Below are 14,395 nucleotides of genomic sequence, written 5' to 3'. Positions count from 1 at the left end.
GAGCGGAACAACATTAACCTGCTGTGCTCGAGCACAGCGATAAGGAGTCTGAATCCCGGCTATTACTGTAAGACCTAACACAGAAAAGCAAACAAACAAGGAGTCGGTGTCGAGGTGCTTTAGAAAAGAGCTCCATTGATCATCAATGATGTGTTGGTGAAAGTTGTAGTGGGGGTTGAAACCAGGCTCCTATACCACTGAAAAAACTAAAGAAACAAAGCTGGAAAAAAAAACATTATGGAAAAGACAACTGTAAATGTGTTAAATAGTTACTAAGTTAAAGGAACCCTTTTGTTTTCTTTGTGGCTGTCTATACAGTTGAAAGACCAACATTATCAGCAGTTGTCTTAAAAACAAGGAATCTACTGTACAAAGTACGTACAAAAGTATGTTTCAACATGAATGGGTTATATCGTACAAAAATGTATGGACCACAATTTGTATAATATCCTACAAAATTACGACAACCAGTCACATAAAATTTTGCTGAGAAACGGTGACTGTGAGCCGGGTATGCGTCACCGTGAGGTCCTGGTCGTTTTAGCGGAATTAAATCCCCCTTGCAATACCATGGACCTAGTGGCAGGCATGCCAAACACTTAAATATGCACTTTAATATTCAATGGAAAGCACAGCGCTTTCAAGCCGGAGAGCAGAGTTCACTTTGCGGCAAAAAACTAAATACTTTCACCCAGGAAAGGTTTGTTCGTTGATCGGGAATGTCAGAGGCAGGGATGTGTAGACCAGAAAGGATGAAAACCCACGCATAAACATGTGGTTTAAAATGAGAGCTTGAGTTGTTGTGAGCCCATTGCTGATTAGTGAAATCATTGCTAAAGGCTGCTTATGTATGATCGTCAGCCCAAATAGTGTCTGAAAACACTGGTGTGGGTACATTTGATTCTTGTATTTTTGTCAAAGTAAAATTGAGTACCATTTAGCTTCAAATGAGGGGAGGTTGATGCCACCTGGGTCAAAGTGGCACTAATTCCAGAGATCCTCCCTGATTGGCCACAGACAGCAGGTGGCAGGGTATACAAGGTTTGGAGGACCGCAAACCGGTTGGTCTGGTTTTAATTTACTGTCCAGGAAAATTAAGGGATGCCAGTGTTTTGTTTACTGTGAAGATTTTTCTCTCATATTGTCGGCAGAGACCTCTGAAGAATAAACCTACTGACATTGTTTATGTTTTTTTCTTTTACACGAATTAACTGACATATCTGTACCCCGAGAGTTGGGCACCCGGAGGCAGCCAGGCCCGGTAGAGGTTGACAGAGGCGCATACCCTATCATCCCCCGCCGTACTATCGCAAGAACGTCACACACATTTAAAACATAAATAAATAAAAAAATGGTTGGGTTTAGGCAAAGAACATTGGGAAAGGCTTTAGTAACACAAAAAAACGACAAACACGACGGTGACCAACGTCACACGCTTAGGAAAACAATAAACGGTTGGGTTTAGCAAGGAAGTTGTAAACGCCACACGAGGGACGTGATCCCATCTCTCCTGGGAGAAAGTCCCGTGTTTTACCCATCCACCACCCCAACTGACTTCCCTCTGCGGACCTACGTCCTTTCATACTACTCACTATGGCAAAAATTCACACGTAATGTAGGTCAATGGCGGCCGAATGGCCGCACTAGAAAGCGATTATGCGTCTTGCTAACACGCAAAAACGGCATACGAATTGGCGTGTAATGCATCCGCCTCTTTATGAGATCAGTCTGCAAATGTAGAGATCACCAGGTCATACTAGTCATGTGCAAATAGGGCTTTTGTCTGTGTCTGTATTATTCCCCTGCATGTCATTCAGTTAAGTTTGTACTTTTGTTTTTCTGTAACCGTGCTGTGTCCATTACGTACGTTTTGTGACAAAGAATTTCTCCTTGGGGACAATAAAGTCTAAAGTCTTAATTTGTCAGTCCTCCCTGAGAATACCAGCTGCAGTGAACCTTAGGTGAAAATTTCGTTTTCAGGGTATGATGAGGAGCTGCAGTGGAGTCAGACTCTGGGAATAAAGACAGACGCCAGCGAGGCAGTACAGACCTGCACTGTCCTCTGTGTGTGTGTGTTTGTGTGTGAGGAGGTTTCCCAGGGTTGAAGGGCTCCATTGAGACGGGCTCTCCTCTTTTCCTCTCATTGCCATGCAGAGGGGACCAGCTGCCTACACTCGGCCGTGACGGCTGAAATATTTACCACTCTGTTTACCAGGGACGTCCTGACTGACAGGCCCACCCACCCCCCTATTCCCCATGGAGCGCCTCCTTCTCTTTACCTAAAACTTCATCCCTCCCTTTCTCCTCCTCCTATCGCTCCTCTGTCTGAGCGTTGTATCAGTGCAGGCTCCGAGCGTCTCACACTGGTTTGGTCGATAATAGACTCTTTGAGTGACATATTTTAATCCTGTCCCATTCTAATATTTGCTCTTCCCCTCAGTGTCACTTGCTATCAAAATGTCACAGAGAGATTTACAAGTGCATGCAAACAAAGCTTATTTTAGTCTGGGGCTTTATACTACATATATACTCCATATATACTACAAATCAATGGGAACATTTATGGCTGGCACCTGTGGACTTCAGATTGTGAACGGCTCAGATACATACAAAAGAATAAATGGCATGGACTGATTTGGTTGGTGTGTGTGTGTGTGTGTGTGTGTGTGTGTGTGTGTGTGTGTGTGTGTGTGTGTGTGTGTGTGTGTGTGTGTGTGTGTGTGTGTGTGTGTGTGTAGTTTGCCATACCTGCAGAAAAGAAAGACAAGGATGTCATTGCAATGCTAAAATTTTAAAAAACAGTTAAGTCAGTTAAGGTTCTCTTCCTGTATGTTGATACAGTGTTCTTATTTGTTCTAATTTATTTCATTTTCTTTGGACTTCCATCAGTGGATTTGCTGTTAGTGTAGACTTAGAATTCGTCAATGCAAATCTATTTACATAAATCTATAAAAACATAACAAATAACACATATTTTAATTAAATTGCAACAAACAAGACAGTACAAATGTGGCATACATTTCCATATAATTATTGCACTGCACTTGCAAAACTGTATTTAGTTAAATTGATAGAAAGGCCCCGTATTGTATAAAGTTAGAGTTCCATGTCTTTTTTCATTATAAAGCAGGTCGTCGTGCTATATAAATACTGTGAAAGTATCAAAACACTCAATCCACAGAGATCCACAACTACGCTATATATAGGTAGAAAGTGCTGGTACAGTGTCGTTACAGTCATTCCCCGGCTTCAATGACGATGCTGAGACTCCAAGAACGAAGATGTGGAAAACCAGGTAACACTCACCAATCAGAGCAGACTGGGATTTCCGGAAAGGGGGCTTAAAGAGACAGATCATCATAATTTTTTTTAACATTAAAGCGCCCATATTATGCTCATTTTCAGGTTCATAACTGTATTTTAAGGTTGTACCAAAATAGGTTTACATGGTTTAATTATCTAAAAACACCATATTTTTGTTGTACTGCCCAGCTCTCTCTCACTGCTGCAGATCCTATTTTCACCTGGTTTCTGTTTTAGCTACAGAGTGAGACCTCTTTTCATATTCTTCTTCACTACTATCTTTGATTGCACTCGCACATGCTCAGTAGCTCAGATGTAGAGCATGTCAGCTAGCTAACTCTAGAGACAGTAAAAGAAAGCCTGTTAAAAAAAAAAAAAAAAAAAAAAAAAAAAAAAAAAAAAAAAAAAAAAAAGCCTGTTTCTCCAACTTTGGTCAGTTACAAGGCAGGATTAGCTGGGAGACTTCTAAATGAGGGCGCACATGTAAGTAGTTCTTTTGTAGATTATGGTGAAGTTGTGTGTGTTGTAGCAGTGCTTTGCTATTGAGAACGACGTAGCATGCTAGCGTTAGCATGCTAACGCTAGCATTAACATGCTAACGCTACGAGCTAACAGTTGTGGTTAGCCAGCTCATTTCGGACTGTGACGTCACAGTCCGGGCCGATTTTGAACAGCTCACCAGGAGACTGAAGGCAGGACACATTCAGAAACCGGATCTCACTCAAAACAGCATGGATGGAAGTTTGTATGTGTGTGGAAGCACCAGAGACACAAAAGAACACCCCAAATCCCAGAAAAAGTGATTTTTTCATAATATGATTGGGCACTTTAAAGTATGTAAACATGTTCTAGTAGAAACCCTTAATACGAACCGGAAAATTAGCTTAATATGGGACCTTTTTAATTTGTTTCATTTTCATGGACTTCCAGTGAATATGCTGTTAGTGTATGTTTAGAGTTCGTCAACGCAATCTATTTACATACATTTATATGAACCTAGCAAATGGCACATTACAATGAAATTAGTCTCCAACAAGACAAGGCATAAATTACCATATATTATTGCACTTGGAAACTGTGACTGTGATAATGCTATAATCACATCTTTACAGCATAAGGGTGATGGCAATATTGTCAACCTATCCCATGTGCAGAGCAACAACGCGAGTGAATGGATCGCTAACAAGTACTATTGTGTATCAAAGGCTGATATATCTTATTCCTCTGCAGATGTAATGTTTTATAGGAAATTACGGAGTCTTTTTTAAATAAACATATTCATAACTATATATTTATACGTCTTAAAAAGTTTCCTGAGGTGTCGGAGTAGTTCTGTCTGCCCCGAGTGGTGTCTGCAGAGCTTTTTATCGGAATGTGTACAACCCCAACAAGCTCCACCAATCAGATGGTTAAGACAGCCTGCGAGGCCAAACACACTTGCTGTCGCAAAGGTTAACAAGGGGTTAATGTGGGGGGAAGTGCATCCTCAGGGAACATTTGCACCTTTTGACTGTATACCAATAACCAATACTGTGTCCCTGAACAATACTTTTGTAATTACCAATTTTATAAAATCCTTTAGCAAAAAGAAACTACAACATTACGGCACAAATCTTTTTATTTATTTTTTTAGCTCCTGCTACGTAAGCCGTCTCTGTGTAAAGTACGGTGTAAAGAGTTTTTCCTGCGTGTCACTGCGCCAACAGCCAATCCCAGACATTATTAGATCTTGGTAGAAGCATGCTGCATGCTGACTGGCTCGCTGACACTGAGGAGATTTACTCCTTAGGTATTGAAATTTGGTATTAAATGACGAGGCATTTTTTCAATACTCGATACTTCAGAGGCAATTCTGTGTCGAAAAAGTATTGAAATTGGTACCCAGCCCTACATTTTACAGTTTATAATGCCAAACAGCAGACATCAGAGCTCAAACAAAACCCCCATGTCCTACTATTAATGACCACTAGGGGGCTGAAATGATTGCTTCTTCTCAGTTGGCAGCTAAGTTTCACTGTAAACCTGATATGACACAAGATTCTTACTATATCTTTCTTTAGTATCTTTGCCATCTCTTTCTCTTCCCTCTATCTACCTCCCTGCAGTTGCCGTCCATGCCACGCTCATTTCAAACGCCTGTGGGGTATTGGTGTGATTCCTCAGTGCAGAAGTGAAAAAACACAGTGCCTATAGGGCACAATTACCCAGTGCCAGACACTATTACTGCGGTTCCTCTCTACAATCATTCCCTGAGGGAAGGGACTGTGGAGCCTACACAGCGCCTCCCTACCCCCCTGAGTAATGGATTTATGATATCCCCCTCTCCATATGGAGCCATCGGCCACATACATACAAAACTCACACATAACCTGTGAGCGTTTCACTTCACTACAGCCATATGCTCATAACTCTCTGACTTATTCAACCAAACCTGTCCTAAAGCATATATGCATTTTCTAAGCGGGGCCATGAACACAGTTTTTACAACTTGGCATGTAAGAAATAAGACTGACCGCAAGAGAAATACAATTGTCTATAAAATGGAATTTTTTAAATGAAAAATCCGCCCTCGGATTTTTGTACTGCTATACACTGATGTATAGGTTTGATGCATTCCAGGAATCCCTTAGAGATACAGTTTTGAAATTAACTCACAGCCTTCTTGACTAACTTCATATCTAGTTCTGATCTTGACTTGAGGAAAGTAGCTTAGTGAGAGAAAAAAAAAACTAACTAACTAAGTCTGCTAACTAACTTTTTCAGAAAGAGTTTTCAAGTGTGTATCACAGTCCTTATCAATGGCAGGAGACAAAGATGGCTCCGTTTTCATCATGTAAACTAAAGCTCAATTAGAGCTGCAAAATAATTGATTATTAGTTGTCAAATAAATTAACATGTTATACTATGACTTGTTTTCGACATACTATACTAAAACGTTTTTGTCTTTTTTGTCATACTATACTATGACTTTTTTCGACATAATGAAGGGGCTTTTGTGTGTGTGTTGTGTTACTTTGAGAGACAGAATGAGTGTGCGTGTCCCTGGTGGCTGGCCACAGTGTCCATGGCTGATTACACACATTGACAGGCCTGCTTCATCACTGTAGACCGAGCCTATGGCAGCTACCTGTCCCCCTTAGTCACAATACATTTTGTATCTACAGTAAGCTCCGTCTTTATTGCCTCTCCCGAGCTTTCTGTCCAAAACATATTTTATCCACATTTTGTTTCCACTGTGTAACTCTACATTAAAGTAATGGGCTGTGGCATTTTCATTTAAATTAATGTCTGTTTTCCTGCTCTCATACTGATGGGAAATAAAAGTTGAGCTAGTGCATAAAAGTTTGAACAGTTGGCGTTCTGTAAACAGTCCTCTTTGAAGAAATGAGTTTTGACTTTTGAGTGAAAAATCATTGGGTGCAAAGCAAGTGAAGCATAGTGTGTTTCCCATTTTCTTGGCAGTAATAGAAGACTTGGGTTAGTTAGTATGAGCATTGGTTGAACAGACAATGAAAACAGTGCCAGCTGCAGAAACTCAAACTTCATCAACAGAAAAATCTAATCTGCTGTTCGAGCACAGGGAGAGATGAACATTTTTGTAGGCTCCAGAAAGGCCAGATGGTGGAGAGAGTGATTTATAGGCCAACAACCACTTCACTTCCAACACGTTTAGTTTCTTCATTAGACAACTGGGAGGGGGCGGTGGGACGAGTGACACTTGATTCGGTATTTGCCTTTTATCCATTTTTTGTCCACTGCTCTCTCTTTGACCCTGAGCCAACGCAAAACAATGGCTCTGTATCAAACAGGCTTCCGATTGACAGCCTCGTATTCTGCAGAAAGTCTGAAAAAACTTCTGTTTCTCTGCAGCCTGGGGAGCTACCAGACCTGGGGATGACTGTGAGGTGGTCGCTTACCACTCGGAAGGTTGGTGGTTCGATCCCTGGCCCTGTAGTTCCATGTCAAAGTGTCCTTGGGCAAGACACTGAAGCCCGAATTGCTCCCAATGCTGCGCCATTGGAGTGTAAATGTGTGTGAACGTTTATCTGATGAGCAGGTAGCACCTTCGGCCTATGGCAACCTCGGCCATCAGTATATGAATGTGTGTGAATGGTGAATTGTTCCTGTACTATGTTAAAGCATTTTGAATAGGCTATAGCGCTATATAAATACTTTTACAAACCTATACAGTATGTTAGTTGAGGTTAACAACATGCACACACCGTGTCAACATAACTTTTAAACCTTTGCGGTATCAAACGGAGAGCTTCTTTCAACAGACACATTAGCAAATTTTGAACCTGTAGATGCAAAATGCAGATTGCTATTGAAACAGAATGACTAGCCAATCAGTCGGTATGCTAACAAGACAGGTCATTTTACAACAAGTGCTAATGGAACTCTGTACAACTGTAATGAGTGTTGCAAGGCCATCATTTTTAGCCTCCTTGAGCTCATTGCTTTTTCTTTTTCAGCAGCATCATGCAGCTGTTTTTCAGAGAAATAAAACCTTGCCTTTCCCATATGAATGAATTATATGTCACTGTTATGTTTACACTTCTGCCACCCCCCAAGTGAAAAACAATTATTTTTCAAATTAATGTTGTTATAGTCTCACATTGCCAGACCTTCCTCCACAGCGTTGCGGAGGAAGGTCTGGCCAGTCTACACAATATTCCGTGATGGGAGAAAAACATACTCTGGTTTATTGGCATTTCTTTAAACCAATCACAATCGTCTCGTGCGGCGCTAAGCTTCGGACGGAACAACAATGCCTCTGCAAAATAGCCAACTTGTTTTGGTGGAACGTGCACATAGGGAGGCGAGCTCTGGAATTAAAATGGCTGTTGAGTGTGTGATGTGAATTTTATTTAAAAAAAAACCAAAATATTATTTGATTGTCGGTTCTAGGTTGGAGGATGTTTCCCGAATTGAATGCCAACACAAAGAAACGGAAGGTGATGGACATCCGGCCGAAAGTGAGGGCCATCCACCGGAACAATCCCGTAAATGAAATCATCGATATAGAACAATGTGGTTTGAATCAAATTTTTCCATCTCAAAAAAAAAAAGGCAGGCTGGCAAACATGAAAACATCTGGCCTCACCCTGACAGAGACTAGATGCTGAATCAAAGTCAATGTGACCCTTTCACTCCATTACACCCAGTGACTTTGAGACTAATGTCGTCTATGTGCATTACAGTAACATGTGGAAACAAATACAACATATAGAAAGGTTCTTAGTATTACATTTGGCCATGTTTAGACTAATAGTAGTGCCAATTCATACAACAATGCATCTGATTTGTCTCACTGAGTTAATGGTTGGGGCTGCCATTGCAGAAAGTTTCATCAAAAACTGAAACTGGCTCAACTTTTGCAGCAATGCCAAATCATCCACCAAGACACCACATTGGCAAATCCAATCTGTAGACTGCTTATATCCACCTGGTTTTGGATGCATTTTCAATTTGTTCATTTTTTCCATTGTTTGTGGTTTGACTGCAGTTAATTTAAATATGACATCTTCTTCTTCGGTTGTTTGCATCACCAGTTGTTTATCTCGATAAATAAAGTCCTAATATTTAAACTTAAAGTAGTCGATGGAAAAGCACATTGATTGTATTTTTTTTGCTGAATAAAAAATGTTTACCCATTGACTGTTTGCCTCACAATCATTGACTTATGGATGTATAAATCAAACTGGACTGCATTTATATAGAGCTATTATCCAAAGAGCTTCACGCCAAAAACACACAGGCTGAGAAAGTGCCGTGAAGTGCCGCAAGGGGCTGTAAAGCAGAACTATTTTCATTTTGTTTTGCCCATGTTATCCAATCTGTCCAGCCACACCGGCTGCGATCAGAAGCAGAGAAGCCGCGCCAGCCCGCATGCTCCAGCGATTGTTTCGGCACCTCCTCTATTTCTTCCGCAAGCCGTGAGCGAATGTGTCAAGCTAGGAAGGTATTCAAATACAGGAAGGCCACAGCTGGATACTTTACAAAATAAAACACATTTAAAAATAAAACACCCAGGTTAAATTTTCAGCTGTGTCTGGAGCGAGACAGGCGATCTGGCACATAGAAAGAGAGACGGACGGATGGACAGACAGACAGATAGAGTGACACACACACACACATACACACACAAATCAACACTCAAAGGTAGAGAGAGAGAGAGAGAGAGAGAGAGAGAGAGAGAGAGACGTTATGTAGACTGAAGAGGAGCAGGATCGCTTTGTGACGGCTGCGGAGAAATGCACGTCTGGTATGAACAGCTTGGCGTGCGATCAGGCAAGTATCTACACTTCATGGCGTTTCACGTTTTTTTGGCATTAGAATTCACACACACACACTGCTATACCATGGCCAACCATCAAGAGAAATTTGGCTTTGAGTTTGAGGCTATTAAGCCATTCTACTTCTACCATCTACTTTTCTGCTATATACAAATGCATTGTAGGTATTGAATAGGTTGTATCCAGTACATTATTTTGTGATTATTTTAAGGCCAGCAAAATGAAAAGATTCAGTATTGAAGAGCCTTGGATTTATGGCTGCAAGTCCTGCACAAATTCTGGCCTTTTTGATACTATTGGGTTTATGACTTTATGTTAGAGGTTCTGAGAAAATTGTGAATAATTTGAGGGAAAGTGTGGTGACACAAGCAGCTTTCAAGACAGTTCTCTATCATATGGACAGCAGTGGAAGAAGTATTCAGACCCTTTATTTAAGTAAAAGTACTAATACCACATTGTAAAAAAATACTCTGTTACAGGTAAAAGTCCTCCATTGAAAATGTTTCTAAAGTAAAAGTATGTATCATCAGGAAAATGTACTTAAAGTATTAAAAGTAAAAGTACTAAATGCAGATAAACCCTCCCATTGTAGAAAGTGTAAAGGATCCAACTGTTTAATAGTCTAAGCATTTCAGCTGGACTTGTAGGCCGCTATGTTGTTGGCTAGTTTAATTTAAATAAAGCCTTGTATTTGATAAACTACATGTGTTTTGTGTGCAGAAATCTTAATGTGTAAAGTAACTAGTAACTAAAGCTGTCAGATGACTGTAGTGAAGTAAAATGTACAATATTTATCTCTGAAATGTAGAACTAGAAAGTGGCATGAAAAAATAAGACTAGTACAGTACTGGAGTAAATGTACTTAGTTCCATTCCACCACTGCGTATCAAGAATATCTCTCCATGCAGTTAAACATTCCATATGTGCAGAGTTGAACTCCATAAGCGATGGCCGTAGGCTATTAGACAATTACAAAGTCGGCCTATTATCACCTTAAGAATATATCAGGGGTTAAAGGACTTATGTCTCAGCAGGATTTGGAAAAACTTGTCCATGCATTTATCTTCAGTAGACCTGACTACTGTAATGGTGTCTTTACACGTCTCCCTAAATAATCAATCAGACCGCTGCAGTTGATTCAGAACGCTGCTACTCGAGTCCTCACTAAAACCGAGAAAGTGGATCACATCACTCCAGTTCTGAGGTCTTTACACTGGCTTCCAGTTCCTCAAAGAATTGATTTCAAAATACTTTTGCTGGTTTATAAATCAATAAACGGTTTAGGGCCAAAATACATTTCTGATCTGCTACTACATTATGAACCACCCAGACCTCTCAGGTGGTCTGGGACAGGTCTGCTTGCTGTCCCCGGAGTTAGAACTAAACATGGGGAAGCAGCATTCAGTTTTTATGCACCACATATCTGAAACAAACTCCCAGAAAACTGCAGGTCCGCCGCAACTCTCAGTTCTTTTAAATCAAGGCTGAAGACCTTCCTTTTTGATGTTGCCTTTCTTTAAATAATTGTTCTGCACTTTGAATTGCCCTGTTGCTGAAATGTGCTATACAAATAAAGCTGCCTTGCTTTGCCTTGCTTTGCCTTGCCTTGCCCTCCGTCAGGATCAAGTCTCCTGTTGCTTCAGGAGGGGAGTGAGCCAGAAGCACAAAACACTCTTCACCCACTCCTGCAGACTTTGAGTCAATGACCCGAGTAGACTGCCGATAAAGCTGGGGAGGGGGGGGAGAGAGAAAGCGCTAACAGCCACAGACTGTGAACAGTGACAGAGGCTATCACTGTCAGAGGCTGTGCACTGACCCACACCATCCATCACATACAGGAAAGGAGAGGAGAGGAAAAAAAGGAGAGAGGAGGACAGCAGAGCAGAGTTTAAACGTTGGAACGAAGGAGAAAAGAGCACACTGGACAATATTTGATAAGAAGAGAGATGATGAAAGAGTGAAAGAGAGGAAGAGCTGGTAATCAAGTAATCAAGTAGGATAATCTGAGGGGAAAACAGGAAACATTTGCAATGGAGGACAGGAGAGGAAGTGACACAAAGGAGAGCAAAGATTGGAGAAGATTGGAGAAGAGGAGGAAAGAGAAAGGAAGATGAAATATATGCAAATGAAACTTAAAGAGCAGGAGTTGATACAGAAGAAACGAATAAAAGGAGAAAGTAGAATATATACAGTAGAAGTTAATGAAAAAATTAAATAAAGGGTCAGATACTTTTTTAAATATCACGGGCGAGGGCAAACAGCTTGCTGTACACCTGTTTTGGGAATGCACCGGAATACATCAGTATTGGACGACAATCAGAGACAGTATGGAAAAAGTTTTGGGAGTTGAGATTTACTTTTGCTTTCAAGTCCTGTACTTGGGTAAAAAAAACACAGCAGCTGATAGTAGGGGTGTACGATTCAGAAAATTCGATTTTTAGGCTCACGAATCGATTCAATATCGATTCTAAAAAACGATTCACAGTATGTAAATGTAGTTACTTTTCCCATGTGATTGCAGTAGACATACAATTTAAAAGAAAAGAAACACAACAAATTAAATGTAGTTTGATATTACTTTGTCTTCATACAAAAATAAAAACTTTCGCAACTAAAAACTGCAAAAGTGCCAAGCTTTGGCCAGATTTCAAATACATTTAATTCAAGTATAAAACTGTTGAATAAAAAGAGCTTTTACATTTAGCTTTAAAGTACTGTACTCAGATCAAACTAAAAATACTGCTAAATGCGGTTTAAGGAGTACTTCAGCTACCAGGTTGACTGTTGATATGTGAACTCGACTGGGCACATTGAACTTTCTACTTTCGAACTTCTGTGGCAATTACAGTCCATTCAACAGAACTTTTGTGATGTGTCAGAATTACATAATGGATACACATTTAGGTGTATGTGTGTGTGTTTTTGTGTGTGTGTGTGTAACCAGTTCATAGTCCACCACTGGTTGGAATCTGTACATTCTTTTGCAGAAACAGAAGCTGGTCTACGTGTTTTGGAGTGAGCATGCTCCGCTGTGCAGTTACGATGTCTCCGGCAGTTGAGAACATGCTCTCTGACGCAACGCTAGTACCAGGGATGCACAACTACAGCTTAGCTAGCTTAGCCAGGAGGGGAAAGACAGTCTCATGGCTCCTCCATCAGATGAGGGGGTCTTCTGAGAGTGATAATGGGGAGCACTGAAAGAGAATGAGTTGGTTGACTGGCACGTTAGGAGGAGGTACTTTAGGTTGTTGTTCGTCCACGTCTTTAATGTTAATCTTTGGGTGATGCCATACCATGTGAGTTCTCACGTTTGTGATGTTTCCAAAATACTTAACTTTCGCTTTGCAAAGCCTGCATATAGCATGATTCCTATCAAGTTATGTCTTCCCCTCAAGGTTATAAAAGCCGAAATGTGTCCAAACTCTCGCCTTCAATGAGGATGGAGCAGGTTGAATAATTCTTTCTGTGAGGTTTGCCATTGTTTGTGCCGACTAAACTACTTCCACTGCACTCCTTCCTCTTCTTCTTCTTCTTCTAATATTGGTACATTTACTGTAACATAACCCACACTGTTTCTTTGCCACACAACTTTTCTTTTGCTTTCTTTTTTCTTTTTTGTATGACTTAAACTGTATTGTGTTAATTGTTTAAAACAATATACATAAATATCTACAAAAAGTGTAAAATGTATGATACTCTGTACATGTTGACTTGATAGTTCAATAAAAAAAACTAATATAAGAACAAATGAAATGAGAGCGCTCAGGTATTTGGTGGGATACAGTTGGGAGATGAGAGAAAAAGAATTTTCTTTGCATTTGCTTGTTTGTTTTTTTATTTCTTTCCAACCATTAGCTCCACATGAAAGAGCATAACAGCAAATTAACAAGTGCTCAAGTAGACAAAATATGCTCAGTATCCAGCTGCAATGTCCTCTAAGTGGAGAAAAACAACATTGTAGATGTAATGAGGTGGAACATGGAGGGGTCACAAATAAATGCTTGACTTCAGCAGAGCTGGTGAACAACTCAGCTGACAACGGCAGATTGGAGTCAGCACTTCAGGGCCAGATGTTTTTTCCTTTTTTGGGGAGACAAAACGTTTACCAAGACGTTAATCTAACAGAAGACAAATTGCCACCAGATGTGCTCTGGATATATGGACCTCCGTTAGGAGAAAATCCCAAGCTTTTTATGACAGTGACAGTGACAGTGACAGCTAAGTCCTCGCAAACATCTGTTTTGGATGAATCTGACTGCAAGAGAAGCAAAATGAGCATGGCCTACATTAGATATAGCAGTACGTCCGCACTACTGATCAACACAAGTAATCTATTTGAATAGATATCTGCATCTGAATGCAGAATCTGCATGCAAAAGGAGAAGATTTTGGTATCGAAAGCATTCTGGTTTCCATTTGTGGTCTGTTTGTAGTATCGACCAATCACATTTGAGCGGGCTTCGGTTGCATGCAGGTAAGCAGTCCGTGTGGAGAGTAAAAGAGGCTGAACACATTGGCCAAAATGCAATCTTGGAAGCCATCGGCTATCGTCTGATGACGATTTAGCTTTTCGTTTGGTTATTTTATTTACTTATCTGCATTCATATGCAGATATCTGTTTATAGAGAGCCAAAATGTCACCTGGACTTAAAACACTTACAATAACCAGCGCACGGAAAAGGAAGTACTGGCCTGGGTTTTTACGCTGGCCACACCAGAACTATTTGCAGATGCCCCAAAACTCACAGCAACCATTTGGACTTTTCTTAAGTCTCAATGAGAGCTATAGACTT

General features: G+C 40.5%; 1 protein-coding gene across 1 annotated transcript in view; it reads right to left on the bottom strand.

Annotated features, from left to right (window-relative positions):
• Positions 1-14,395, bottom strand: part of adgrb1a (adhesion G protein-coupled receptor B1a) — a 201,122-nt gene that overhangs the window by 173,961 nt on the left and 12,766 nt on the right. The gene's annotated exons all lie outside the window — the stretch shown is intronic.

The sequence above is a fragment of the Perca flavescens genome, chromosome 6, assembly GCF_004354835.1.
Source record: "Perca flavescens isolate YP-PL-M2 chromosome 6, PFLA_1.0, whole genome shotgun sequence".
In the NCBI taxonomy this organism is placed as follows: domain Eukaryota; kingdom Metazoa; phylum Chordata; class Actinopteri; order Perciformes; family Percidae; genus Perca; species Perca flavescens.
Note: the sequence above shows the minus strand (reverse complement) of the source record. Positions and strands in the feature narration are given on the sequence as shown.